At 47.5% G+C, this 26,078-nt stretch overlaps 1 long non-coding RNA gene across 1 annotated transcript; it reads left to right on the top strand.

Annotated features, from left to right (window-relative positions):
* Positions 1 to 45: 45 nt before the first annotated feature.
* On the top strand, positions 46 to 26,078 carry LOC144235248 (uncharacterized). The gene is made up of 2 exons (XR_013336169.1): positions 46 to 137; positions 25,891 to 26,078. It is a non-coding gene; the product is annotated as an uncharacterized LOC144235248 (long non-coding RNA).

Consider the following 26,078-nt stretch of genomic DNA (forward strand, 5'->3'; position numbering starts at 1 on the left):
ACAACAACCAATGCGACCAGAGGGCTACCCTCCAGGACCTATGGGGGGACCCTACCCACCTCCTCAGGGGTACCCCTACCAAGGATACCCACAGTATGGCTGGCAGGGCGGACCTCAGGAGCCTCCTAAAACCACAGGTACTAGGAGTTGGGTATGTGTATGTGTATATGTGGGATGTGTATATGTGGGTGTACATGTGCACAGTCCCACGTCACCAAAGGAAATGCTTGCATGTTTTCTTTGGCAGAGAAGGCACACCAGCCTTTGTGTGCTGTGATTGACGTTCCCAAGGCTCGGTGACAGCTTAGGGTGGCTTCTAGCTCCTGAGAAGGACTTCTTTCTCAGGAGGCCTGCATCAAGTTCTTCCTACTTCCTTTATGTCTCTTGTCCCTGTGGGGCTGATGACCTCCTGCTCGATGTGTTTTCTGATGGCCTCTTCTGGAGTACCGCTGGGGGAAAGCACTGACGGGCTTCTTGCCCTGAGAGCTAGTTTTGTTTTTTTAGATTTGGCCTGTTGGGATTATTTTCTCTCTTGGTTTGTTGACGTCCAGGTCATCCTCTTGTCCCTACTCTTGGGTTGATGTTCTTTGCTTTTGTGTTTTCATAGTACTCTTGAACCTGCTGGCTGAGTTTTCAGCAGGCTTATGAGTCCTTCTCATGTGCTAGAACAGTGCTACTCAAAGTTGACTGTGCAGATAAGTGGCAGTCTGTGATTGTGAATGGCTGGGATGAGTACAGAAGGTAAAAGTAAACACTGCAGAACTTGTAATTCGACATTGCTGTGACATTCAAGCAGGTGATCTTGCATTTTACCATACGTCTCAATCTGTGAAAGATAAGAAGGGAAACCTACTGAGAAGCACTGTGCTAGATGTCTTGGTGACTGTTAGAGCTGTTGTGTGACCTTCTGGTTTGCTCTGGGACAATGCCTTCAGCTTTTTAAATTCACTAATTCGTAACGGGTGCTTGTTGTGTGCCAAGTGGTCTCTTAAGAGCTTTATATACATTAACATTTAATCCTTGGAACAATCCTGTGAGCTTCTTCCCATTTTATGGTGAAGTCATTGAGTCACAGAGGAGAGGAAGGACTTGCCCAGCTAGAAATGGCAGATTCCAGATTCGAATCCTGATGATTTGTTGAATGGATAGATAGCTGAGTATATGACTAATCTAAGCAGAATCTAAGTCTATTTATGGTTCAGAGTTTTTGTTTTTACTATAGAAATTGTAGTGAAAAACAATCTTTGTTTTTCTTTCTTGGGAAACGAGTTTTTTGAAAACCATGTGACTGGAGGTGACAGGTGCTTATGGGAATGAGGCTTACCAGGGAGCATACTTGAGTAGTCAGGAGTCTCCTGGGATGATACTTAATAATAACAACTATAACAACTAGTATTTCTTGAGCCTAGTACCTGGTACTGGCCTCGTATAACTTTCAGAGCCCTGTAGCTTTGGTCCCATGTTATAGAGGTGGAATGTGAGGCTTGGAGAGGTTATGTGGCAGTTATCCCTCATATAACAACATATCACCTTGAAACTCAGTGGCTTAAAACCGCAATGATTTATTCTCATGATTCAGTGAGTTGGCTTCACGTGCTCTCTCCTGGAGCCACTTAATGCAGCTGTCAGCCTGGCTGGGGCTGGAATGTCCAAGATGTCTTCATTCACATGACGAGGGCCTGGTTTACTTCCATGAGGCCCCTCTCTACCTGTTGTCCCACCTACCCTGGCTTGTTTACATGGTGGCTAGCTTCCAAGAAGGTGAAAGTAGAAGCTTGCCAGCTTTTTCATGGCGAGGCCCAGAACTGGTCCAGCATCACTTACCTATATTCTGTTCAGAGCAAGTCACAAGGCTGGCTAGAATCAACAGGAGGGGAAATAGATGTCATCGACGCCCCCTCCCCCTTTTTGGCAAGAACTTTATGGAGAGACCTAGTCGGGAGTTGTATGACCACCACCACTACCTAATTCCAGAACATTTCATCACCCCAAAGAAACCCATATCCTTTCGCAATCACTCCCATTTCCTTAACCTTCCCCCTCCACTTATCTCCTTTATCTCTGTAGATTTGCCCATTTTGGACATTTCTTATAAAATGAATCATGTAATATGGCCTTTTATGACTGGCTCTTTCACTTAGTTTAATGTGTTAAAGGCTCATCCATGTTGTACACGTATGTCAGTACTCCAGGTCTGTGTTGGCAAATGACACCCCGTTCTATGGATGTATCACATTTTCTTTATCCTTTCATGCTTGGGTTTCTACTTTTTGACTCTGATGAATAATAAATCATGGCGATTATAAACATTCATGTAAAAGAAACTCCATCTCAGGAGGAACAGCACGTGAATGTAGAGCGGGAAGAATTGTTGGTGAACATCTTGGCAGACGGTTTACCGCATTTCACTCTGTTCCCAGCAATTTACGTCATCCCCAGCCCTCCCTATGCACAAAATACATCCATCCCTTCCAAGCCCAGCAGGTGGCTCATCATCAGTCATGACATCCACTTCAAGTCCAGGTATCATCATCTGGTGTCTGTAAGTAGACAGGGCCTCTCACCTGCCACGCTGCTCCGGTGACTGTGACTGCCCGCCCCTCATTTCCGCTCTGCCCCGCCCTGCACACCTCAGAGGTGAAACAAAATGTCACTCTTCTGTGGCGCTTTTCCTTATGGATCCCACACCTCTGGTAGAAGTTACCAATCCCATGCTTCAGCTGCACCCTATACAGACTTCTTTCTGAGCACCTCCTCTCTGAAATAAGTTTTTTGTGTTCTGTCTAGTTTACCTCCTTAATATCTGAATGCAGTCAACCTAGCTGGTGCCGTCTGAGTGCGGCCTTCAGCATTTGTGTTATGTTTTGCCAAGGCTCGTAAGGCTGCAAGTGACAGCATCTCAGCCTTAAAAATTAACCAGCAGTAGAGGATTGCCAGAGACGTGAGTAAAGCTCCAAAACAACAGATGGTGACCAAAACAAACGAAAAAGGGACTCTGAGGGGACAGAGACGACACAAGGAACAAAAACCCTGCTAGAAAAAAACGGGAGAAAAATACCACTAATAGTCTTAGATATGTGGGAAGATAAATCTCAATGAGATAAGAGTAGGGATGGTATATAAAAAGGAACTCAGGAAACAAAAGCATTTAGCCATGAAGACTGTGAAAGCAACCTCAGCCCAAGGAATAGGTCCAAAAGACTAATTCACATAGCTAGATCTTGCCAAACCAGAATTGAAGCTTTTTGCCACAGGCAGAAGGTTGACATATTGCTGTGTAACAACCCCCTTCCCCCCAAAGTTAGAGATTCTGTGATTTGGGCAGGGCTTTGGTGGAAAGATCCATCTCTGCTCCCCATGGCGTCTCCCGGGGCTGGAACGTAGATGATAATCCTCGGTTTATCGGATTGTTTTCAACAATCCTCGGTTGACTGTGAGGTTTATAAACACTCCTCTGGGTTTTATACAGCATGTCTAAAAGGGTGCTCTCGGGTTGGTTTGTATCTGCAGTACAGAGCAGTCGTGTGGTCTGGCAGAAGCTTCAGAAGGGAGAGGGGTGTGGGGAAATGATGGCCATCTGACTGCAGGCAGAGAGAGGGTCAGAAGATACCCACACTTAGTTGCTACTATCTTTACATGTGTTCCTAACCAGTCTTGGACTTCTTCACTCCTATGGGCTTTGTTTCACCCTCTTACTTCCCTTGAAGGTTTTGTTTAAGTTCAGCCATATTCTGTCAACTGTTGCTGTTTTGGTGAAATCTTGTACTTCTGGTTCATTGTAACAAACAAATAATTGCTCTTTCAAATCCAAAAAAAAAAAAAAAAAGAAAGAAAGAAAACCCACTAAACCCCACATTTGATGTCTTTCTTTCCCTCTTCTCCTCCACATGGCCCCTCAGTGGGACTAAGTTGGGCATCCTGACAGCACAAGAGCCTCAGGAAGTGGGGCTCCTTCAGTGTCAGTGTGCAAAAAAAGAAAAAAAGAAACAGACTTTATTTAACTTCTAATTAAAACAGTTGCAGATTTTAAAAAGATGCAGAAATAGCACAAATGATTCTGCATACCTTTCACCCAGATTCCCCCAAACCTTACATCACTTCCATGGAACCACCCTGCACAGGCCGAGAAGGCTCAGAGCCCCCCTTCTGTGACACTCCATTGGCCCAAGTAGCTGTGGGTCTTCGTAGCTGGGATTCAAGGGGAGGCAAAGAGACTTCAGTGCTGGGTAGGACAGTGGCAAAGCCACACTGCAGAATGCCATTGTGTTGGGGGATCTTTGCAAGCCCTATAGCAAGTCCCAGTCGTGATAGGTGCACTCCTGTTCAGTGAGGTATCCTAACGAACAAAACTGCTGCTAGGTTCTTGTGACCGCTTTAGTTACAGAATTGTTCAACGTGAAAATTTAAACAAAACAATATCTCCAGTCTTAGAAAAGCTGTCTATTTAAGGAAGATTCTTTGAATTGGGTAGAAAGTCGTGAAAGAAGAGAGATTTTAAAATGCTGTCACCAAAATTAAAATGACACCCCCTCAGGTACCTCAAATCATCATCAGCAGAAACCCTCAGGTGCTCACCCAGTTACTCACCTTCCAAGCCCATGGCAGACCTCACTCATTGTGGCCCTTTCTGCTTCGCCCTTATGTGGCCTCAGAATCCTCTAAGGATTCTGTGTTAAGGCACAGTGCCCTAGGCAGCTGCTGTGAATAGGCTTGAATCCAGTTGGACTGGATGAGATGAAGCCTCTTTCCATTTCTTGTGAGCTAACCCCCTCTTTTTAGAGAGATTCAAACTAAAGCCCAGAGAGGTTTAGTGACTTGCCCAAGGTCAGCAAGTTTGACAAGGAGAGAAGTCGTGATTCCAAGCCAAGTGCTTTTCCTCATTTCGTCCTAGTGCAGTGGGGTCCAGCACATTCCACCACAGACACCCACCTCTGGAAAATACCTACCTTAGCCCATTCCCAATTCCCCCGCTGCCACCCCACCCTCAGGTACCACAAAACAAGCACAAAAACCTGGCAGTTTAGAGCAGGGCACCAGATTTCTAGTAGCAGGCAAAGACAAAGTGGATTATGATTAATCTGGATTCAGATCCCCTTATTAACACTGGGACCTGGGCAGATTACTTAACTGCAGCGATCTTTGCATGCCTGCCGCTCCTTGGAAGCATCACAAAGGCTTTCCCTCCTTCATCTCTGCTGCCACTGCACCTATGGAAGTGCCACCATGTAGTGTGTGCTCAGTGACTGTGTGTTGGTTGAGTGGGAATACCGCCATTTTGAAAGGTGGTTGTAATTTATGTGAGTTGTCTGGGTCTCTTAATCTTCCCATGCTATTTACCTCTTACGAATCCAGATATCGGGGTTTTATACATGTTCTTCTGGGTTAGGACTGTGATATCAAGCAAGGTATTGATTTAAAATGAAAAGACATTGTATTTCAGCAGAGTCCTTGGGATGTCCCCATGGAGTTCAAAAGCCCAGTTGGCCTTTGAATCAGGTTTCTAGGCCTGTAAATTAGGAACTAAAAGTGACCTTGTTATGGTTCTTTGTAATTTGAAGATGCAAAAGGAGAGTGTCTGTTCCAGGAGTGCCCTACTGGGTCACTGGCCAACCAACTAGAAGTTCACACTGGCCTCCCCATTAGTCCAAGGTCAGCAACTGGGGGGAGGGTGGTGATAGAATGGCATGTTTCTCCTTCTGAACACTCTTCTTGGTGTCTGACACTGCTTGCATCAGTCATCGTGAGGATGGAAGAGGAAGGAATTTAATGGTCTGGCATCTGGCTGATTGGCTTCGGGTGTGAAATTACAGCTTGACTTGCTGGAGCCTTTTATGCCTTTTTTCATCAGAAACTCCGGTCAGGCTTTTTCATTGCCTTGGGAAGCCTTTCCAGGATAGATAAAGTCCAAATCAGAGCCGCCGTTGCCAGGTATCAGATGACAGAATGTCCCAGCAAGGGCATTGCCTGGTGCCATGGAAAGCAGCCCTGGCTTAGGAATCTAGGTGGAGTTTCTCTCATTCCTGGGGCTTCAGTTCCCTTTTCTGTAAAGCTGGGATGACAGGACTGTGGAGATTGAAGTAATACGCCTTGTACAGTTTATGGCATGTTTGCAGGCAGTGGGGAAGGTTAGTACTCTCCCTCAGCCCACATACACTTTCTGAACTTTTGGTTGTGAGTAGATAGGGGTGGTAAAGACAGGAAGCCTTCAGGGGTGAGGTGGGGAAGCCAGTTGCTGAATGTTATTCAGGCCCACCCTGAGCATCCCCACTGGCTTGAGGCACCCGGGACAGCTCCTAAGTTGTCTTCTGCCGTCACAGCCACATGCTCTCCTTCCTCCTGCTCTTGCCCCTGCTGTCTGCTTTCTGCCCAGACCCCTAATAGCTTCCCATGTCACTCAGAGTAAAAGGTGGTGACTTTCCAGTGACCAGCAAAGCCCTCTCAGAGCCAGCTGCACGCTCTGCCCTGCCCTCTCAGGCTGCCCATTTGCTCACCGGGCCCACTCCCCTCCAGGGCTTTGTCTTTTCTCAGAAATCTAAACGACACATGTTGTTATTTTTCGTAGTCTCCAGGCACCTAGTCAGAGCGGCCTTCCACCTGCCTCCCTCACCCTTTGCCTAAACGCTGCACCCCACCCGGCCACTCTCTGTCCCTGTTCTCCTCTCCTTTCCCCACGTAATACTGTTATGTGTTCCTTGGCTGCCTTTCTCCTCCTGCCGGAATATAAGCTTCTTTATACATATATGTACAGCTTCTTTGTATGTTAGGTTCATTACTCAGTTCCTACTATTCGTTGAATGATTGAGCATCCCCTTCCCCCATAATATTCTCTACCTGTGCAGGTGTCTTGTGAGTCATTCTCCTTCAGGCCTTACCTGGGGCTCGTTCAGTCCTCTTGGAGAATTCTGGGATTGGTCCGAAGGAGCTGCTACAGAGTTTTTGCTGTGTGTCAGGCCTGGTGCTGAACTCTGCATAGCCTTTTATCATTGAATTGACATGACAGCTCTGAGAGGTGGGTCCTTTTAAAGGAGAGGGTTTGCCAAGGTCAGAGCTAGTGAGTGGTGGAGCAGACATTCTCATACCGGGTTTCATTTGCGACCCTGTCTCTGTGCTGCACCGGCTCCACTCTGCAGAGGTGGTCAGTGCCAGTGGGCTCTGCTCTGTTGCTGCCTTCATCTGCCTGAGGTCTGCGCTTGGCATACTTGGTGCCCCTTTTGTGCTTCTTCATCCTTGGCCTCCTGGTTTCTACTTTTTCGTGGCAAGAGTTGACTGTCTTACAAAATACTCCTTTATATCTTATCCTCAGCTTCTCTTTGTGAAGTCCATTTAACCTTTGTCCTTCCTCTCTTCAGTCTCTTAGCCCATACCCTGGGTAATTCCTTTGACTCTTCTGATACCCAAATGGCATTTCCATGGAATTCCTTAGAATGCCCTTATGTTTCACATGGGACTGCGCCTGTGTCTTTGAGACTTGAGCCAGGCCAGGTCCACCTGGGTGGCTCAGTCAGTTGAGTGTCCGCCCCTTGATTTTGGCTCAGGTCATGATCTCATGGTTTGTGGGATCTAGCCCCATATTGGGCTCTATGCGACAGTGTGGAGCCTGCTTGGGATTCTCTTTCCCTGTCTCTCTGCCCCTGCCCTGTTCCCACTCTTTCAAAATAAATAAACTTAAAAAAATTAATTAGCCAGGCCTGTCAGAATTGAGAAGCTGTGGTTTCTGACCCAGGAAGCAGGGTTAGTCACATATACCTTTTGCTGTGAAGAACAAACAGTGGCCAGAAGGATGGAGGCCTCTAGGCCGAGAGGAGGAGGAAGATGAACAAGGAAGGGGTAGGAGATGGATACAGTTTGGTTCCCAGACCCAGCACAGTAGCTGGTGACTCAAGCTGGGACTTGAGAAAGATCTCCTGAAAGAATGAATCCCCCAACCGTGTGCAGATGAAAGCGCACACCTGAGATGGATGGGGAGTTGGTTGTGGTTTGAGGCAGCCTGCACATGGCCCCTCAGCTAGGGGAAGATGGCCTGCTCATGGGGTCTCACTGGTATTTGTGGTTCGTGTGGCTCTCTGACATCAACGATTTCTCTCAGCCATCTTGAGGGTCTCTTTTCCCTCCCTAGAGATGGCATAGGCCTTTATGGCACGTTGGCCTTAGAACTTGATGAGCCTTGCTTTGGAGGAGAAGCTGTTCCTTCTCTTTGCGATGTGCTGATAGCTCCCATTTAGTTTGGAGGTTATGCTACTGGCCTGGGTCTGTGGGTGATAGGTCAGAGGTTTTGATTTAACTGAGGATTAGGAGGTGTTGGTGGCAGCAGTTTCCCCCCTAACCCTTGGGCCTGCCAGAGTAGGAACTATACAATGTAAGGGTTGCACCATTTTTCTCCCTCCTTAATGGTTTTTTTGTGTTATTCTTAGAATAAAGGCCATAGTCCAAAAGGCTTGAGGTCCTTCATGTTCTGCCCCTGCTACCAGATTCCAGTTCAGTTCCTCAGCCTCGCCAGGCCTCTTCCTCCCATGTAGCTTTTGTAAATGATATTCCTTTGTATGACTGTGAAAAGTCTTTACACCTCTCTTGTCTCAAGTAAACGTTAATAAATCCTTCCCATCTTGCTCGTGTGGCATCTCAACGACACTGAGTGCTACTTTCCACCCCTTAGTCTGGGTCAGCTTTCTGTCCTCCATCAGTTTGTAATTTTCTGATCTTGATTGTAGTTACAGAATTAAGGTCTTTGATGATAGCAGAGACTTTGTCTAATTTGACCATTTGATTCCCCAGTAATGGCTTATTGACTGATGAAACGATGAAGAGTTTAGAGAGAGGCAGGAGAGGGGACAGGTAAGATTTTGGAATAAGCTTTTTCAAGTTTTTCCACTTTGGGCTTAAATTTGCAGAAAAGACTTTGCACCTCCTTTCCCTCCCTCATGTTGTTTATTTATTTATTTATTTATTTTTTGGTCTGGGTTCAGAGTAGCTTCCCCTCCCCCGCCCCCCCGCCCCTTTTAGAAAGAGAAAGCAAGCGGGAGGGAAAGAGAGCATCTTTAAGCAGGCTTCACACTCAGCATAGAGCTCAACATGGGGCTGATCTCAAAACCTGAGATCATGATCAGAGCTGAAATCAAGAGCTAGCCACTCAGCTGACTGAGCCACCCCAGGTGCCCCCAGAGCAGAATATTCATTGTGTACAGGGGGTTGGAGCTCTGTTAACAATACTCACCATGTCACGAGTTATGTGAATGATCAGAACTGAGAGGTGGAGCTTTGAGTCATTTTTGCTTCCATGAATGCTGGCCCTCACTTCTTCTCTGGCCCCTAAACATAAAACAACTCCCAAAATAATCTTTAAGTTCTAGTCATAGTCCAGATATACCATCATCTCAAATCATTTTTGCATTTTTATTTCTAGGCAGTTCATGCTTACATGCACGTGTCATTTGTACCTGGCTGCCATTGTAGTGCAGAGGTCCCTTAATCGGAAGCAAGTTTCCTATAGGGCAAGGTTTCTCAACTTCAGTGTTGATGTTTGCGCTGGATAATTTTTTTTTTTAGATTTTATTTGGGGGGGCATCTGGGTGGCTCATTTGGTTAAATGTCCAACTCTTGGATCAGGTCATGGTCTCACGATTTGAGTTTGATCCCTGCATTGGGATCCACTCTGATAGTATGGAGACTACTTGGGATTCTCTCTCTTCCTTCTTCTCTCTCTGCCCCTACCCCACTTTCTCTGTCTCAAAAAATAAATACTTTTTAAAAAGCTCTCTAAAAAGACTTTATTTTTACAACCCTGAGATCAAGAGTCACATGCTCTACTGACTCAGCCAGCCAGGCGCCCCCACGGGATACATTTTTGTTAGATGTGGGTGGGGTGTCTCCTGTCTTGTGGGATGCTTAGCAGCATCTCTCGCCTTTATCCACTAAATGCCAGTAGTGGCTCCTCAGTTACGGCAACCAGAATGTTTCCAGACATTACCAGAGTTCCCCTAGGGGCCCAAATCACCTTCAAGGGCCATTGCAGTACAGTCTGCATAGTGAGAAATTTAAGTTGCCCATTGCTTTTGAACCCAGTGGAGGAAAAGGCATTTCTAAACAGTTTCATCAGCAGCTGAAAAATATAGGACTTTTTCTAGTGGCCTGCTCAGGAAGAGGGTTCAGGAACTTAGAACTATATTGAAAACTCCCTCCTGACTTCTGGCTGTACAGGCTTTGTTTCTGAGCCTTGCTTCGGTCTGAGACTGGACTATCTGGCTCTTAGGTACCAATCCCTATGTTAAAACGAGCAGAAGGGCACCTGGCTGGCTCAGTCAGTGGATCATTTGATTCTTGATCTCAGTCTCAGGGTTGTGAGTTCGAGCCCCACATTGGGTGTAGAGATTACTTAAAAATCTTAGGGTGCGCCTGGGTGGCTTAGTCGGTTGGGTGTCTGACTTTTGCTTAGGTTATGATCTTGCGGTTTGTGGGTTCGAGCCCCGCGTCGGGCTCTGTGCTGACTGCCAGCTCGGAGCCTGGAGCCTGTTTCAGTCTGTGACTCCGTCTCTCTCTGACCCTCCCCTGCTCACGCTGTCTCTCTCTCTCTCTCTCTCTCCTAGAAATAAATAAAAAAATATTTAAAAAATAAAAGAGGAGACAGAACCTTATGGGGAAGACAAATTTCTAGGAGAGAGAGAGAGAGAGAGACAGCGTGAGCAGGGGAGGGTCAGAGAGAGAGGGAGACACAGAATCTGAAACAGGCTCCAGACTCTGAGCTAGCTGTCAGCACAGACCCCGACGTGGGGCTCGAACCCACGAACCGCGAGATCATGACCCAAGCAAAAGTCGGACACCCAACCGACTAAGCCACCCAGGCGCCCCATAATTTTAATTTTTTTAATGTTTTATTTCTGAGAGAGAGCATGAGCAGAGGAGGGTCAGAGAGAGAGGGAGACACAGAATCTGAAACAGGCTCCAGGCTCTGAGCTAGCTGTCAGCACAGAGCCCGACGTGGGGCTCGAACCCACGAACCGCAAGATCATGACCTGAGCCGAAGTCGGATGCTCAACTGACTGAGCCACCCAGGTGCCCCTAACTATTAATTTTTAAATAACTAGCTAAAGAACAGAGCTAATACTTCAGTAGTTATTAGGTGTCAGGTGTTTATATATTTATATATATATATAAATATATAAAATATAAAATATATATATTCAGTCCTGGGAACAACCTCTGAGGTAGGTCTTAGTATCCCCATCATCTAGATGAAGAATATGAAGCATAAAAAAAGTCTCACTTAGCTTTTTTATGGTCACACAGCTAGGAGTGGTGGAACTGGGATTCAAAACCCAATCCAACCCGAAGGCCCATGCCCCTTAGCGACTGCCATTTGCTGGGTACCTAGTGAGGTGCCTGCTGCTGAGCTGAGAGCTTTGTGGACATGGCTTCAATTCTCGAAGTAGTCCTTCAGGCTGAGTAGTTATCCCAGAGTTTATAGATGTGGAGCCAGAGGCTTAGAGTTACAATGTGTTGCCCCTGGTCACCCAGATATCTGACCCAGTGCTTTCTTGTGTCACGTGGCCTCCCATGAATGCATAAAAAAAAAAGTTTCTACCTTCATCTTCCTTTTCCCTTGTGTCAGGCGCTAAATAAGTGTTAACTTTTTCTGATTAGGTCTTACTCTTCAGGTGCTCAGTCTACATTATTTCATTTAATCCCTATAGCAGTTGTGGTGGTTTCCCATTTTAAAGATGAGGAGACTGCGATTCAGAGAGAGGAAATAACTTGCCTAAAGTCATAAAGTAACTCACTGAGCCATAAATTGAACCCAGGTCTGTTTGATTTCAAACTGTGTTTTTACCTCTTACGCTTTTTTGTATTCCATTGGAGAATACCCTTACAATATTTCAAAATTAGCTATAGCAAATGGTTAGCAGTGGTACAGGAAGTGGGCTCGATGGGTAAAACACGATCTTTCTGGGGACACTCAACTGCAACTCTCTTCCATTCCTTTCACAAAAGCAGATGAGCTTGGCCTCGGGTGAATGTACTGGGCTCTCGGTACCAACTTGGACTCTTGCTTCAACGCTCGTGACTTCAGGCTTTAATTTGGCAGATCTGCTTAGCAAGACCCAGGGCTTTGATGACGTCCCTCTAGGAACTGCTGCAGGTGTTGTGGACTGGGCACAGTGTGGTCACCAGGACATGGGAACCTTGGGCCCCTAAAGATGGTTTTGGGTTTTTCCATTTTCTTGGATTTAGAGATGCATTCTTTTTTGGTCAAATACTTTATGTGAAACATTGTATACTGCCTGTTCAAAACCGTGGCCTGCCCAGCACTTGGGTGCCGAGTACGGAAAGGAAACTGCTCTTTGCAGATCCAGTTTACTGTGCTGACTGGTAGGATGGCTCAGTGCCTGCTGACAGAGCAGGCCGGTTGGTCAGACCTGGCTGGCCCAGGGAGCCAGGAGGTGCTGGGAGTCTCACCTCCTCCCAGACCAGTTTGCTTCATTGTTCTTTGCCCCTTTCCACCCAGGTGCGGCCTCGGTTTTCTGCTCGAATACTCCTTTTACCTAGTTTTCACACATGACCTATACATTCCCTTCACCTCTTACAGAAGCTTTTTAAAGTTACGTTGATATAACCATGAAAAAAATTGGTTTGGTGATCAAAAAAAAAGAAAAAAAGGAAGTCTGCTTTGGTTAAAAGGCATATAGGGAAATTTGGAAGGTGCAGGTGAGACCGAGCAGGTCAGTCTCTAGGATTGGAGCCAAGGCCTATTGTATCGGGATCTCCCTGTGATAGTGGGGTCACCTACAGTGTCAGGGGTCTTTCCCTACAACATTCATACCCTCCAAGTAGTAGGTAGGCATTAGCTGTGCTGGAGAGGCTGGCTCCAGGGTGCTACCTGCACCCCCAGCGGGTGGCACGGTGTCTGCAGACACCTAGTGCCTGCTTTCCAGTGGTCACTGTGGTTAGCTATGGGGGGGCGGAAATCTATTCTGCTTATATTGTGGCTCCCCAGAGTTGAGATGCTCTAAAAAGCAGGACATGGCATAGAATGATTATAACAAAAATGCTCACAGTGAAGAAGATGAGGCTCGATGTCCACATCACTGGATGAGGGTCCAGCCCGGTAGCCGCTCACACTGTTGCAGTGACCGCATCCACAGTGATTGGGGGCCAGGAGAATGGCCTTTCCCACACCCCGACTAAGGCCTGCATGTCTGCCACACTGCAGGCTGCTGCTCCTGGGTTGCACCGCCGTTCTCTCATGGAGAAACATGGCCTTGTTTTTATTATTTCATTTTATTTTATTTTTTTTCAGATTGACTATTTTTTTTTTCTTTCATAGTTTATTGTCAACCTGGTTTCCATATAACACCCAGGCACATCCCAACAAGCACCCTCCTCCATGCATGGCCTTGTTTTTAAAATACCTTTTTAAATCACAGAGCTAGCTCTCACTTATATAAAGTAAATAATACCCTAATTTTGCTACCCAGAGATAGGAGTTAACATTTTGGTATGAATCTTTTGCACTGTATTTAGTTTTTTATGATGCAGCCCTTTTTGAAATTCAACTAGTATGTTAGTCTCTGCTTGGGGAATGTATTTCCAGCTGCCATAACGCTACATGAGAGTGTTGTTGGGGATCTGTTTTGTTTTTTTCTTGCATTTTAAATTCCTCAGGTCCCGTATATCCTCTGCTGCGTCTTGGTCCCAAGTGTTAAGGAGTGGAGGTCAGTTGTCTTTGAGGGCTCCATTTTAGATGTCAGTATCGCACTCCTGACCTCACACAGGAGTGACTCCCCTGTGTGAATTACTATTGTGAGAAATCTCAAAACAGTGTAAAACTCTGAATATAGATTTTCTTTTTTGCCTTTTAATTAGTTCATAACAGCATTGATAACAGCTATTATTTAATGTCTGTTTACTTTGTGCCTGGCACTGTGCTAACTGCTTTCCAGGGAGTTAATCATACACTCTTCCTAACAGTCCTAAGAGATGGGTTCTTCTATTGTCTCCAGTTTTCAGGTGAGGAAACCAAGCGACAGAGAGGTTAAGGGGATTGCCTTTTACTTAAACGGACCATGCCAGGTGTAGCAAGCATAACCCCTGAATCAGGTAAACCTGTGTCTGCAGGAGCTGGCCCACTGGGGGTACAGCAGTGAAGAGGAGGGACCCTGCTCCCGCCCTGTGAGCCGAGCTGACAGTTTGGCAGCAGCTAGCAGACCCACAGAGACAGACTAGTGAGTGAATGCCAACCGTATCTGTAGGCTGCCCTGGTCTTCTCTTCACACTTGCTTGGTTCCCCTCTTCCGGGAAACATGGGCTTTGCTCTGGACTCCTGTGGGAAGCCTCATCAGATGGCATCAGGAAGCTTGCTACTGTGTGCTGTCAGGGCTGTAGCTCTTGGGGTTTTGAGAGGCCAGTACTGCTCCCCTCCTCTTCCCACTGCGGGACTCAGGGCCTTTTTCCTCATTTAATCAAAGGTGATTTTGCATGTCCAGACTGAGATCCTGAATGGACGGGTGGCGCACTTTCTAGGGATGCCCTTAGAATTTAAAGGCTTTCTGAAGCTGGAGAAGAAAATAGAGCCTTCTCCCCACTGTACCCCCCTATCCACATGTACAGGTGCACACTCTCTCCTTCTAGGGATTCTAGGGATGTACTCGGGGAGGGGTGATGTGGAGAGCTTTCTCCTTGGGGTTCCAGGCATCTGCTCCTTTTCCCAAGGACACACCTGCTTAAAGACCATAAATTGGGAGTATCCTGGGAGAGATTTCAATGCCTTTCTATAATTTTTTAAATGTTTATTTTTGAGAGAGAGAGAGCGAGCGAGCAGGGGAGGGACAGAGAGAGGAGGACAGAGGACTTGATTCAGGCTCTGTGCTGATAGCAGCAAGCCCAACGTGGGGATTGAATTCATGAACCATGAGATCATGACCTGAGCCGAAGTCGGATGCTCAATGAACTGAGCCACCCAGGCGCCCCTCAGTGCCTTTCGGTTGTGCTTTCTCTAGGGAANTCCATTTGGTTGCCTGGGATACATTGTAGCCTGAAGGATTTTAGAGAGAGTGCAAGATTGTATTTAAGTTTTTAATGGTAAAAATGGATTTTTGCTTTTGTGTGAGATGTGTATCATGTGTAGTTTATGGTCTACTCCCCACCCCCCAAAAAAGCCCTGTCCAAGTACCCTTGGACAACCATGGGTAACCATGAGCTTCTCAATCCTGCCCTGGGCCTGTACATGTGAAGGAAAGGCTCTCAAGAGGCCCATCTTCCATGGGACCCATTCTCCCTAGCCTAGCCAGCCTCTGGACCCTGAGCTCCCTTCACTCGCTTGACTCCCTCCCAGTGTTGTCTCCTGGTCAGCTCAATCCGCTGTGGGATAAAGTGCCGGTTCCCATACCAAAGACTGCTCTCTCAGCCACTGCAAGAAAGTTTAGGCTGAATGAGGTCTCTTGAAGAGTTTGAGCTGATGGAAGAGGAAATGACCCCCTTCCTTAAGAGCTTGAAACTGATAGGATCTTCATATTTTTTCTTAGTAATGCTTTGCTGTTGCTTCAGACAATAAATAGCCAGCTAAGTCCAAACCTGGAGCTTGCTTGCAGGGCAGGCTAGAAACGGTTTTTCCACCCAAGGTATAATGTGCAAGGCAAATTGTTGGCTCATTTGTTTATTCATTCATTGGTTTGTTCCATATCTCCTATATGTCAAGACTCTTGAGTGCCTTGGGCTAGGCGAGGGGTGTAGAGCTGCAAGTAACATTGGGAGTCTTCAATATTTTTATCCAGGTGGAATCAGGAGCTAAGAGTCACCAGGGTTCCTCTTGGAGATTGAAAAGAATACCTGACCACTCCCCTGGTCAGACATGGAGGAATGGGGATGGTGGGAGGGGGTTCCCGGTGGTCACCAGCCCCAGCCTGCCAGTGAGGGCAAGCATGTTAGCAAGGCCATGTCCTTGGGAACATCATTGGGAGTCACTGGCCTTGTCTCTCTGGGTTATTGCCTAGCAGGCTGGTGTCCACAGGCAATTGGGCTTGGGCAGGACCAAGGGGAAATAGATTCTGCTTTTACCCCATTTCTCAGTCTTGTGTTTATTCTTCAGAAAGATCTTGATTTCTTGTATAAAGGGAAAACTGACTATAGGATCTCCCTTCCAGCTTTACACTAGGTCCATGTTGCTTCCAGGTGCTCAGCATCTAGGGAGCCCTGCCTTCCAACCTTCAGGTCTCTTGTCATAGGAATAACAGCAGCTAGCATATACTGAGTAGCTGCTGTACACTAGGCCCTGGCCTGTGTGGATTAATTTCTTAAGTCCTTGAAGAACACTGTGAAGGAATAGGTGCTATTATTATCCCCATTTTGTAGGTGAGGAGCCTGAGCTCGGGAGAGGTGATCACATACCCCAGGTGGCACCCATATTGGACCCCAGGGTATCCAACTATAGGGCCCCCTCCCCTCCTCTCTCCAATGTTCCTTGGTGAGCTGCTAGGCCCAGGAGCAGAACCTTGGGTCTGCTTGTGCTGTGACCTGGGGAGGGGTGTTCCTGTTTATGACAGGGCTGCAAGAGGGGCCCCTGGGCTGAGTGCGCTGGGCCTCCAGAGTTTGCGGATAAGCCCCCTGTCCTCCACACTGGTGGTGCCATGAATAAACACACTGCTTTGGGCAGGTGCATTCTGTTCAGTGAATGGGGAGTGGTCAGGTGACATTATCATTCCTGACACGGTGGAGGATCCCTGCATGGCCACTCCACCTCCAAGGCTAAGCCCACTTATTTTACCCCTTGAGGGTTTTCATAGCAAGGATTAGTATATCTCTTCTGGTTTCAGTAGTCATGATGTTGGAGACTTTTTTCTCTCAGGCTTTATTAGATAAGTATGCTCGAACTCATCAGATGACCACAGAGGAAGCTGTTTCCCTGAACTCCAGACCTGTCTCCAGCCTGGCAGGGTTCTAGTCAAAGCCCAACACACCAGGCTACCTCTCTGTCTCCCTTTCTCCACTGGGGAAGTCTCTGGCCTCACATTCACCACAGTGGGTGAAGACCCTTTGTCAGTGCCTTTTGGCTTGATATGGTGTGTGGCAGGGTTACAGAACAGCAAGGACGGTTGTGGATGACTTAGTGGGGGCCAGGCACCCCATACAGTTCTTTCTAGATCTACAAGGATGACCATTATTGCTCTGAAATGGTGGGCAGGGAGTTGGGGAGGCGGGACAGTCCTTACAAAGTGAGGTCTGCTGCCTTGAATGACCTTACCATGTTCATTGAGAATGGACATCGGTCTGTCCCTGACCTGAGAACTCCCCTTGTCCTCACCAGGGCTCAAACCTGAGGTGCAGTCAGCTGAAAACACAACTCTTTTACTATTGGAAAATTCATCCAGTCAGTGGAGGGAGGAAACAACCCGGAGTGTTTTGCATAAATATATCTGCTAGAACTGTTAATCAGTAACACAGGAATCTGGTGCGTGTAGAAGCCAGTTATGGTCTGTATACCTAAGATGATAAAACGTACTTTGTGTTCAGTAAAAACGATATGGCAGTGTTTACCTTGTTAGAAAATGCAGCAAGTCCTATTTGAATGAAACTCCTGAGGCCCTCACTCACTGTGAGTCAGACAAGCGTTGCTGATAACAGAGCAGCCTGTGCCTGTCTGTGCCTGGACACTAACTGGTAAAACCCAGCAGCTACCTTTTGGGTGATCTCTGCCTTTTTGAACAAGTTCCAAAGAGCTCCCCTTAGTATATTACCTCAGCATTTTTTTTCTGTTACCCAGTGCCTGAAAACCTGGAAAATAATAATTTTCCTGATTTCTTTTTAGCTTCCAAAGCTATAACAGTCATTGTCTTATATTCAGGAGCCAGGGACATTGGGAGTTGCTGTTTCCTTATCTCCTTGCTTTGTTTCTGCAGTTCTCTAATTCCAGGCATCTTTCCGGCTTCTTAGCAGGGTATGAAATGGCAGGTTGTGAATTAACCACCTTGTCTGCCATCTTCTCCTTGGGGCAGGGAGAATTGGGCTGTGATGACTGTCCGGAGAAGCCAGGTCCAAACTACAGTGATGCCCATTTCTTGATGAACCACTCAGTAGCCATCATTTCTTTAAATTTTCTTGCATTAGCATAAAAGAAGAGACACGATGACAGGGCAGTAATAAGATGGACACGCTTTTCTCTGTTGCTGATTGAAAGGGTATGTCCTGATTCCGAACGCCACTTGTGTTTTTTATTGGTCCCACCCTAAATTATGGCATGTTCCTGTGTGCCTCCTCAGACAGGTCTTTGGCTCTTCTTTCCAAGTGGTCTGTGAGCTGCCTGAGTCAGGTACGGTGTTTTTTTTTTTTGTTTTTTGTTTTTTTTTTGGTTTTTTGTTTTTTATTTATTTCTGAGAGAGAGAGAGAGAAAGAGAGACAGGGTGAGCAGGGGAGGGTCAGAGAGAGAGGGAAACAGAGAATCCGAAATAGGCTCCAGGCTCTGAGCTGACTGTCAGCACAGAGCCCAACGTGAGGCTCAAACCCATGAACCGTGAGATCATGACCTGAACCCAAGCGCGATTTTTAACCAACTGAGCCACCCAGGGGCCCCGAGGTACAGTGTCTTTTATTCCTGGACTCCCCCTGCAGGGGGCTGTGTCAGAAAAATGAGAAGTGGGCACACGAGGTGGGAGGGAGACTGAGCACAGTGTCTGCCATGTCCTCTGGTGGTGAGGTGCACTGGAGTGTTGAGTGTTGAGGCAGGAAGGTGGGTGGACATACGGCGGACAGAGCGGACCTAATATTTTTATGAGCACAACATGCCTCTTACTGGCTGGGTCCAGGCTGGCCCTGGGGGACCCAGGGTTGGCGGGCACTACCCAGTCGTGGGAAACTGCTGCAGGAACAAGTGCCACTGAGCTGCTCGCATTTGGAGTTCCGCCTGCTGCAGAGCTCAGCCCTGGCGTCTCCTTCCCAGGGCAGTGGGGCGCCTGGAATCCTCATGAGTGAGCGAAGCATTAAAGAATGTAGCGGTCTTTGGGGCACCTGGTGGTTCATTCGGTTAGGCATCCGATGCTTTATTTCGGCTCATGTCATGATCTCATGTTCGTTTCGTGGGTTCGAGCCCCACATTAGGCTCTGTTCTGGCAGTGTGGAGCCTTCTTGGGATTCTCTTTGCCCCTCCACTGCTAGCGTGCACATTTTCTTTCTCTCTCAAAGTAAATATTAAAAAATTAAAAGAATGTAGGGGTTTTTGTGTATGGTAAAATATTCAGAATATAAAATTTATCGTTTTACCCATTTTTAAATATACACTTCATTGCCCTTAAATACAGTCACATTGTACAGCCATCCCCGCCATCCATCTCTAAAACTTTTTTCATCTTCTCCAACTTAAACTCTATACCTACTGAACAATAAGCTCCATTCTACTTTGTGTCCTAGGAATTTGTCTGTTTTAGGTATCTCATGTAAGTGGAGTCATACAGTATGGTCCTTTTGTGACTGCCATAGATCCGTTAGCATCATGTCCTCAAAGTTAACTCACGTCATAGCATGTGTCAGAATTTCCTTCCTTGTTAAGGCTGAATACTGTCCCATCACATGTATTAACCGTGTTTGGTTTATCCACACTTAGGTGCTTCCGTTTCTGGCTTTTGTGAATATGCTGCTATAAACATGGTGCACAAATACCTGTTCAAGTTCATGCTTTCAATTCTTAAGGGTAAGAGTGTTAAAGCACAAGCAGTAAGGTGTGTTTGAAGGTCAGTTTCTGACAAATTGCCCTTCTCCACTGAGGACTAGGCTTACAGACCAAAAGTTAGCTTTACTCACCCATCTAATTTTAGACTCCAGTTTAAGCAAGCACCACTTGTAACATCACGCTTCATTTTGATATTTGATAGGCTTTTACAGAGCATTACAACTCCATTTTTATATATTATGTCATTGACTACACTTGGCCACTTCTTTGTGATTGTGAGGCACCCTTGTCATTTGCTGGTGGACATTGGTAGTGTCCTTCTTAGAGCTGGCTTGCTCTAGGAGTGCAGGCTCTTTCTGACTTTGCCCCTCCTGACTCAAGTTGGGCTGGCCTTTTGACCTCGTCTCAGATCGGGCTCCAACCTGGAGCCCACTGACAACTGAGCCTGTTGAGACCATTTGTCTTTCACCCACAGCAGTTTTGTGAAGCATAGCATTCTCCCTCATCTCTGCTGGTTCTTGTAATTTGTCTTTATTTCATTCAGATCTTGTACAGCATTTAACATTATTGTGTGTAAATTTTTTTCCTGGGAGAGGACAGTATTTTTCTAAATACGTTGGCGTTTGGAGTTGCCGCAAGGACTGGTTTTCCCTGTACCAGTTTAAACCTAGTCCAAGGGCCCTTGTCACCTGGTGAGGTGTACACACCTGGGGAATAACGGGCTTTTGATGGATTCAGCGGTCCTGTCATGGATCTCTGCCTCTTGAGGAGACTTCTTTGGGCCAGACTGCCAGATCAGTTCAGTTAGGAAGTAGAGATAACTGGTTTTGAATTTTTTTCTTGATGGCTATATGGTTATTCTCTCTATTAATTCTCTCTATTAATTTCTTAATAGTAATTCTCCAGATCTACACATAGGCCAACTCACAGCTTTTTTGCATAGTTAAGGACATTAAGAATCAGTGTCCCAGTGGACATTGAGCCCATGACATGATGAGACTGCGGGCCATGCAGCCCTTATAAAATGGGCCCATGACCCCATCTCTGCCCACTGTAGCCATCTGTCTTTGGCTGGAAGGCTCTCGGTGGTGCGTGTTAACAGAGACTGCATGTTCCTCGTTCCCATCCACCCTGCACTGGCCTTCCTGTGTGTCTGGTCCAGCAGGAGAACAAGGAGAATATTCTCTGCTACTTTTCTGCTCTTCTCAGGGCAGTACCTTCTCCTACTGCTCTGGCACATGGCTACAGGGCTCAGGAAGGGAGAGGACCAAGCCCTATCTTGTTACCAGTGCATTTTCATCTCTTTGGGGCCTCACTTAACAGATAGCACTATCAACCTTGCTTTTTTGCAGGTGAGGACACTGAGGTTATGAGAGGTGAAGGGGGGTCTAGTAAGGGCAAGCTGCACTGAAGCCTAAATCAAGAAGGAAGAAAGGAAGTGTACAGGTCTCTGGGCTAGGGATGAATTGAGAGAAGGCATCAGTACATGCTTAGTACCGTGGCCATTGCTTTAGTTTCCTGATGGTTGCTTTATTTGGCTTTGATTTAGATGCCGGAGGATGAAGGGACAAGTTTGCCAGAGAGCAGATCAGATGCTTCTCAGAGGATCAGAAAGATGTGGGTGGGGTGTGGAAGAAGAGCCATTCACACAGTAACCCAACCTTGAGCTAGGTCTCTTTCCTAAACCCTGGGAGGGGCCTGGTAATGAATCAGGGAGCTATTCCTGGAGCTGACGTGGAGGAAAGGGGACGTTCTTCTGCCCTGGGGCAGGCAAGCCATTCCTCAGGAAGGGACAGAGAAGGAAGAGTTGGTTCACAGAGTGCAGACAGATCCTGGAGGTAGGCCGTTGTCTGCTTCACAGATGGCACTGTCTGTACAGCCTGAGGCCAGGAGGTGCCTGTGAAACCCATAGTCAGGTTTCCTGATGGAATGGGTGTCCACAGAGCCCAGCGTGCCCGGGACTCCTGTCGGTGGGATGGGTTGTCACTAGGCACAGGCCTGACAGTCAGGGTTATAGGTGTCTCTGGCCCTTGGATTACAGCACCTGTGCTGCTGTCCTGTTTGTTCCCATGATGGCCAGTACCTTCTTCTGTCCCAGGACTGGGATCTCCGGTCCCTGTCCCCTGCCCCTGGAAGCTGCTCTGTCCCGGACCCTGCCTGAATTTCCCAGAGTCAAACTTCCCAAAGATGTGACCATGTCCGCCTCACCCTGAACCTGATGCCATTTGTTTGTTTGAGGCAAAAGGAAAAGTGACGGGGACTGTGTATGTTGTATGTATATGCATGACTTGGGGTCAGGCAGGGTCCTGTGCTCCTGGCATTTCCTCCTCCATCATTTTATGTTCTTCCACCAACGGTCTGCTAGAAATGGGGCCTGGCTCTGTTCATTTGCCCCCTTCCCTCAGAGTGGCTTTGCACAAACCTCTCCCTTGGGCTGGACCTGTCATGTCTTCCAGTGAAGAGCCAGCTAACCTGAGGGTCCTTTGCTTCCAGAACAGCCTGTGACTCGGCTTCCTGACCTCTGGTTTCTTTCTGAGGCTTCTCCCCATAGTCTGGATGAGAGCCCACTTCTCTCTGCCTCAGTGGACCTGTCTGCAAGAAGCCCACTAAGGGACTGCCTGCAGGGTCACGGTCATTTGAATAATAGTGATGACATCAGGGAACACTGATCAAAAGCTTTACAATGTGCTAGGCACTGTGCTAAGCATTTTGTGTGTCTGGTCTCCTAATTTCCCCAACAATCTGTGGGGTGTAGATTAGTAGGGTTACTCTTATTTTATAGGAGAGGAAACTAAGGCTAAAAGAAATGGTCACCTGCCCAAGCTTACTTATGTGGCCAATGGGCAGATGAGCCTATATTTAAATCCAATTGGATAATGTCTTATTAAAATCTTTGTTCTGAAATCCTAATTGTGGTGCCTCCTACTAAACTGGAACAGGGTGTCTTTGGGAATTGTGACCTGGATTGGAGAGGCAGTGTCAGGAAGGGTTCCTTCTCTACTACTCTCCGAACTTAAATGTCTCGAATCTGATGAGAACCCCGCTGCCTTACACACACACACTCACTCTCACTCACCTGCTCTGTCTCTCTCAATCTCTCACTCTTCCTGCCTAACCTCAGGTTCAGGTTCCTGGGAAGAGATGTTGGAACAGCTGGGGCCAGCTGTAAGAGAGGAGGCTGGGGAGATGGGGACAGAGCTTTTCTGAGAACACATCTAATGCCTCCTGCAGGCTGTTTTGGGTGTTGGAGGGTGGGGCATAGAGCACATCGACCTCCCGCGTGGCCTGGTCTGTGCCAGGCAGTCTGCCCACAGGACAGGTGTTACAGCTTGTCCACCACGGCAGTGAGCATTGCAGGAGGTACAGGGCACCTTTGTCTCTCTGCTCTGTGAATACAGCCTTAAGCGGGCTCCTGCCTTCTCACAGCAAAGCTATCCTGTCCCAGCTTTCCAGCAACCAGAGTTCTGCACCCAGCAAATATGGGCCTCGGTGCTTGAAGCCCAGAGGAAATTCACTACATAGAATTAACACTTTCTTTGGATCCCCAGTCATTCAAGTACTAGCCTTTACACTGTGCATGTGCCCAGAATTGGCTTCCCCCACTTTTGGAGAGGAAGCACTGGCCCCACCTCCCACATGGTACTCAAAGGTCTCCTGAAAGGGGCTGTGATAGGTGAGGCCAGTTGAGTCTGCAAAAGCAGGGTGTCGTACCCGAGGCCCTCAACAGGGCCAGGTAGCAGGGCTGCTGAACATGGGCAGATACAGATCCCTGGGGTCCATGCAGTCTGACTGTGAACAGTCCAGATGGCCAAGGAGAAAGTGCTATAAAAAGGAGGAACCTGCATGTTTTGAGCAAAGGAGTGACATGCGGACAGTTACATACACAACAGTGGGAGTGTGCTGCGTGAGAGCAAAGCCAGGAAGTGGACATGTGAATGCTACCTTCTAGCTGGTTTTGGACAGAACACGTAGACTTCTCTTGAGCAGTCACCTCCTCTTATAAAATGGGACCACAGTGTGTTTTTCATCTGTGAATGTACAGGGCTCTGCAGACTTCAGTCTGATGATGAAGACAGGAATGATGAGGGGTAAATCTAGGATCACCGGGCTGGTGCCTTGGCTGAGGCGGCATCCGTCTCCTGTCCCAACAATCCAGTGTGTTAGAAGGCCCTAAAGGCAGAGCAGCGGCATGAAGGGGATGTTTCCAAGGAGAGGATGAGCCCAGTGACATTGTTGACAGTGTCAAAAGAGTACTAAGGGGTGGGGTGGGCATTCTTTTCAGGGTCAGATGGGTAGGCATTTAAGTTCCTGACAGGGATACTGCTGAGGTGACAGGCAGGGGTGTGGTGAATGAAGGGGCTCTGCTGCAGAAGCCAGAAGAGAAAGAGCATGATGTTCACCTTCAGGAATGAGCAAAGAGCAGAGCCATGGGGGTTGTCAAGGGACATGAAGATGGCCCTCGGAAGACCCATGGAATCATCTGGGGTATGCACAGGCAGGAACTGACTGTCCCTTCTCCCTTGGTGCCCTCTTTCTCTAGGCCTGAGCTCAGGTGGGCTCCTGATACCTGCCCAGACTCAAAGGGGAGGAACAGAAGAGGCTGGGGTTTGGTGATTCCTGAAGTGCCACCAGCCGTTGGTGGAGAGGGAGGAACCTCGGCAGTGGGCTGTTTGTGATGCATGGGGCTCAGTCTTAGGAACTATATCAGTTTGGGGGCACTCTCTGGTTTCCAAGCTCCTTGGAGGGAGTGGAGGAGCAGTGATTTGAATCTGCTCCTCACCGGGTTTGCCCTGAAAGAGTAAGTAAGGCCTGAGAGGAGTCAGAATTGCATTGAAGGCGTCTCTGATAGGGAGGCCTGTGGGTCACAGGAGCCAAGTCAGGCTGCGAGAGAAGCAAGAATAACTAGGAGCACAGGTTAGGTGGAGTTTGGCTAGGGGTGGAGTGGGGGTGGGGGGTGGGAAGACAGTCTGGGACTGAAGTGGTCACTGCTGCCCCCAAAGACTCTGGAGCTAGCACTTGTGGCAGAGGGTAGGAGCCCAAGAAGTGCTGAAAATGGACAGTCCTCCCTCCTGCCAACAGGACTCAGCAGTGATAGTTCAGAAGCAGCTTTGAGTGTGGCTTTGATATCAGACAAGCCTGGATTAAGGAAAATGTAAAATGTAGATGTAAAATCCTCTACCCCTTGCCACATCCTGACCTTTAAGTTTCTTGTATTCTTTCAGAAACTTGTTTGTGTATATGTGTTTATCCTTTCATTTGCACAGATCAAATAAGACATGCCACGTACCTTGCTTAATTTGTTGGCAGTGTGGAAGAACTACCTGTTTCTTTAAAAAACTTTTTTTTAAAACATTTATGCATTTTTTAGAGACAGAGTGCGAGCCGGGGAGGGGCAGAGAGAAGAGACAGAATCTGAAGCAGGCTCCAGGCTCTGAGCTGTCAGCACAGAGCCCGACACGTGGCTCGAACTTACAAGCTGTGAAATGATGACCTGAGTCGAAGTCAAACACTCAACCGAGACACCAAGGCGCCCCTACCTAGTTCTTTTTAAAGACTGTTTCGTTTTCTGTCTTACAGTATGCATTGATTTAGCTAATCTGTCTCCCGTTGATGCTGAGGTTGTTGTTAGTTTGGGGTTATTTTGATACCATAGCAGACACACTATACACATATCTGAACACTGGGACAATTTTTTCTGTAGGTAAAACCGTCAGTGTGAATCTTGTGAGTCGGAACTGTACGTACCACCCCCTTTCTCTTTAAAAGGGGTTCTGCCAGTTCACACTTGCTGATATTAGAAAGGATGCTGGTGACACAGAGCCTTGTGAGGATTAAATGAGATAATGCATAAAGCTTTCAGCCAGTGGCTGCCACACCCAGCTGCAGGGCAGGGCTCACTGCAAACTGGATCACTGTGGACAAGAATCAAGTAAGGTGCTGGATTGGGTTTCATCGTTAGCTTGGGGAAGCGGAGGTGTCAGGACACAGTGGTCTGACAGCTGCTGAGCTGTCCCCTTCATTCACACACTTAAGAAGTGTTCCATGAGTGCCTGATGTGTGCCAGACACTGGAGCAGAAGTGGAGCGATGAACCAGACAGGTGTCTCCCCCACCGTCATGGAGCTGACCCTCTGGAGAGGGCAGGAGTCTCCGTGGCTTGTGCTAAATGCTACCTGCATAGGACACTGCTACCTGCAGTCCCCTCTGACTAGGTCTCTCTCTCCCTTGCCCCTGCCTTGCTGCCAGTGTACGTGATGCAACGGGAAAGGAAGACGAACATGGACACCGGTTGTCAGGCAGCCCTGGCAGCTTGTTGGGCTGCTCTCTGCTGCTGCTGCCTCCTGGACAACTTGGATTGAGCAGTCGGGACCCAAGTGCTCCCTCCAGGCCCACTGCCTTCTGTTACTGGAATAAACAATTAGTGCTGCACCATT

This window comes from Crocuta crocuta, unplaced genomic scaffold, assembly GCF_008692635.1.
Source record: "Crocuta crocuta isolate KB4526 unplaced genomic scaffold, BGI_CrCroc_1.0 scaffold64, whole genome shotgun sequence".
Taxonomy (NCBI): domain Eukaryota; kingdom Metazoa; phylum Chordata; class Mammalia; order Carnivora; family Hyaenidae; genus Crocuta; species Crocuta crocuta.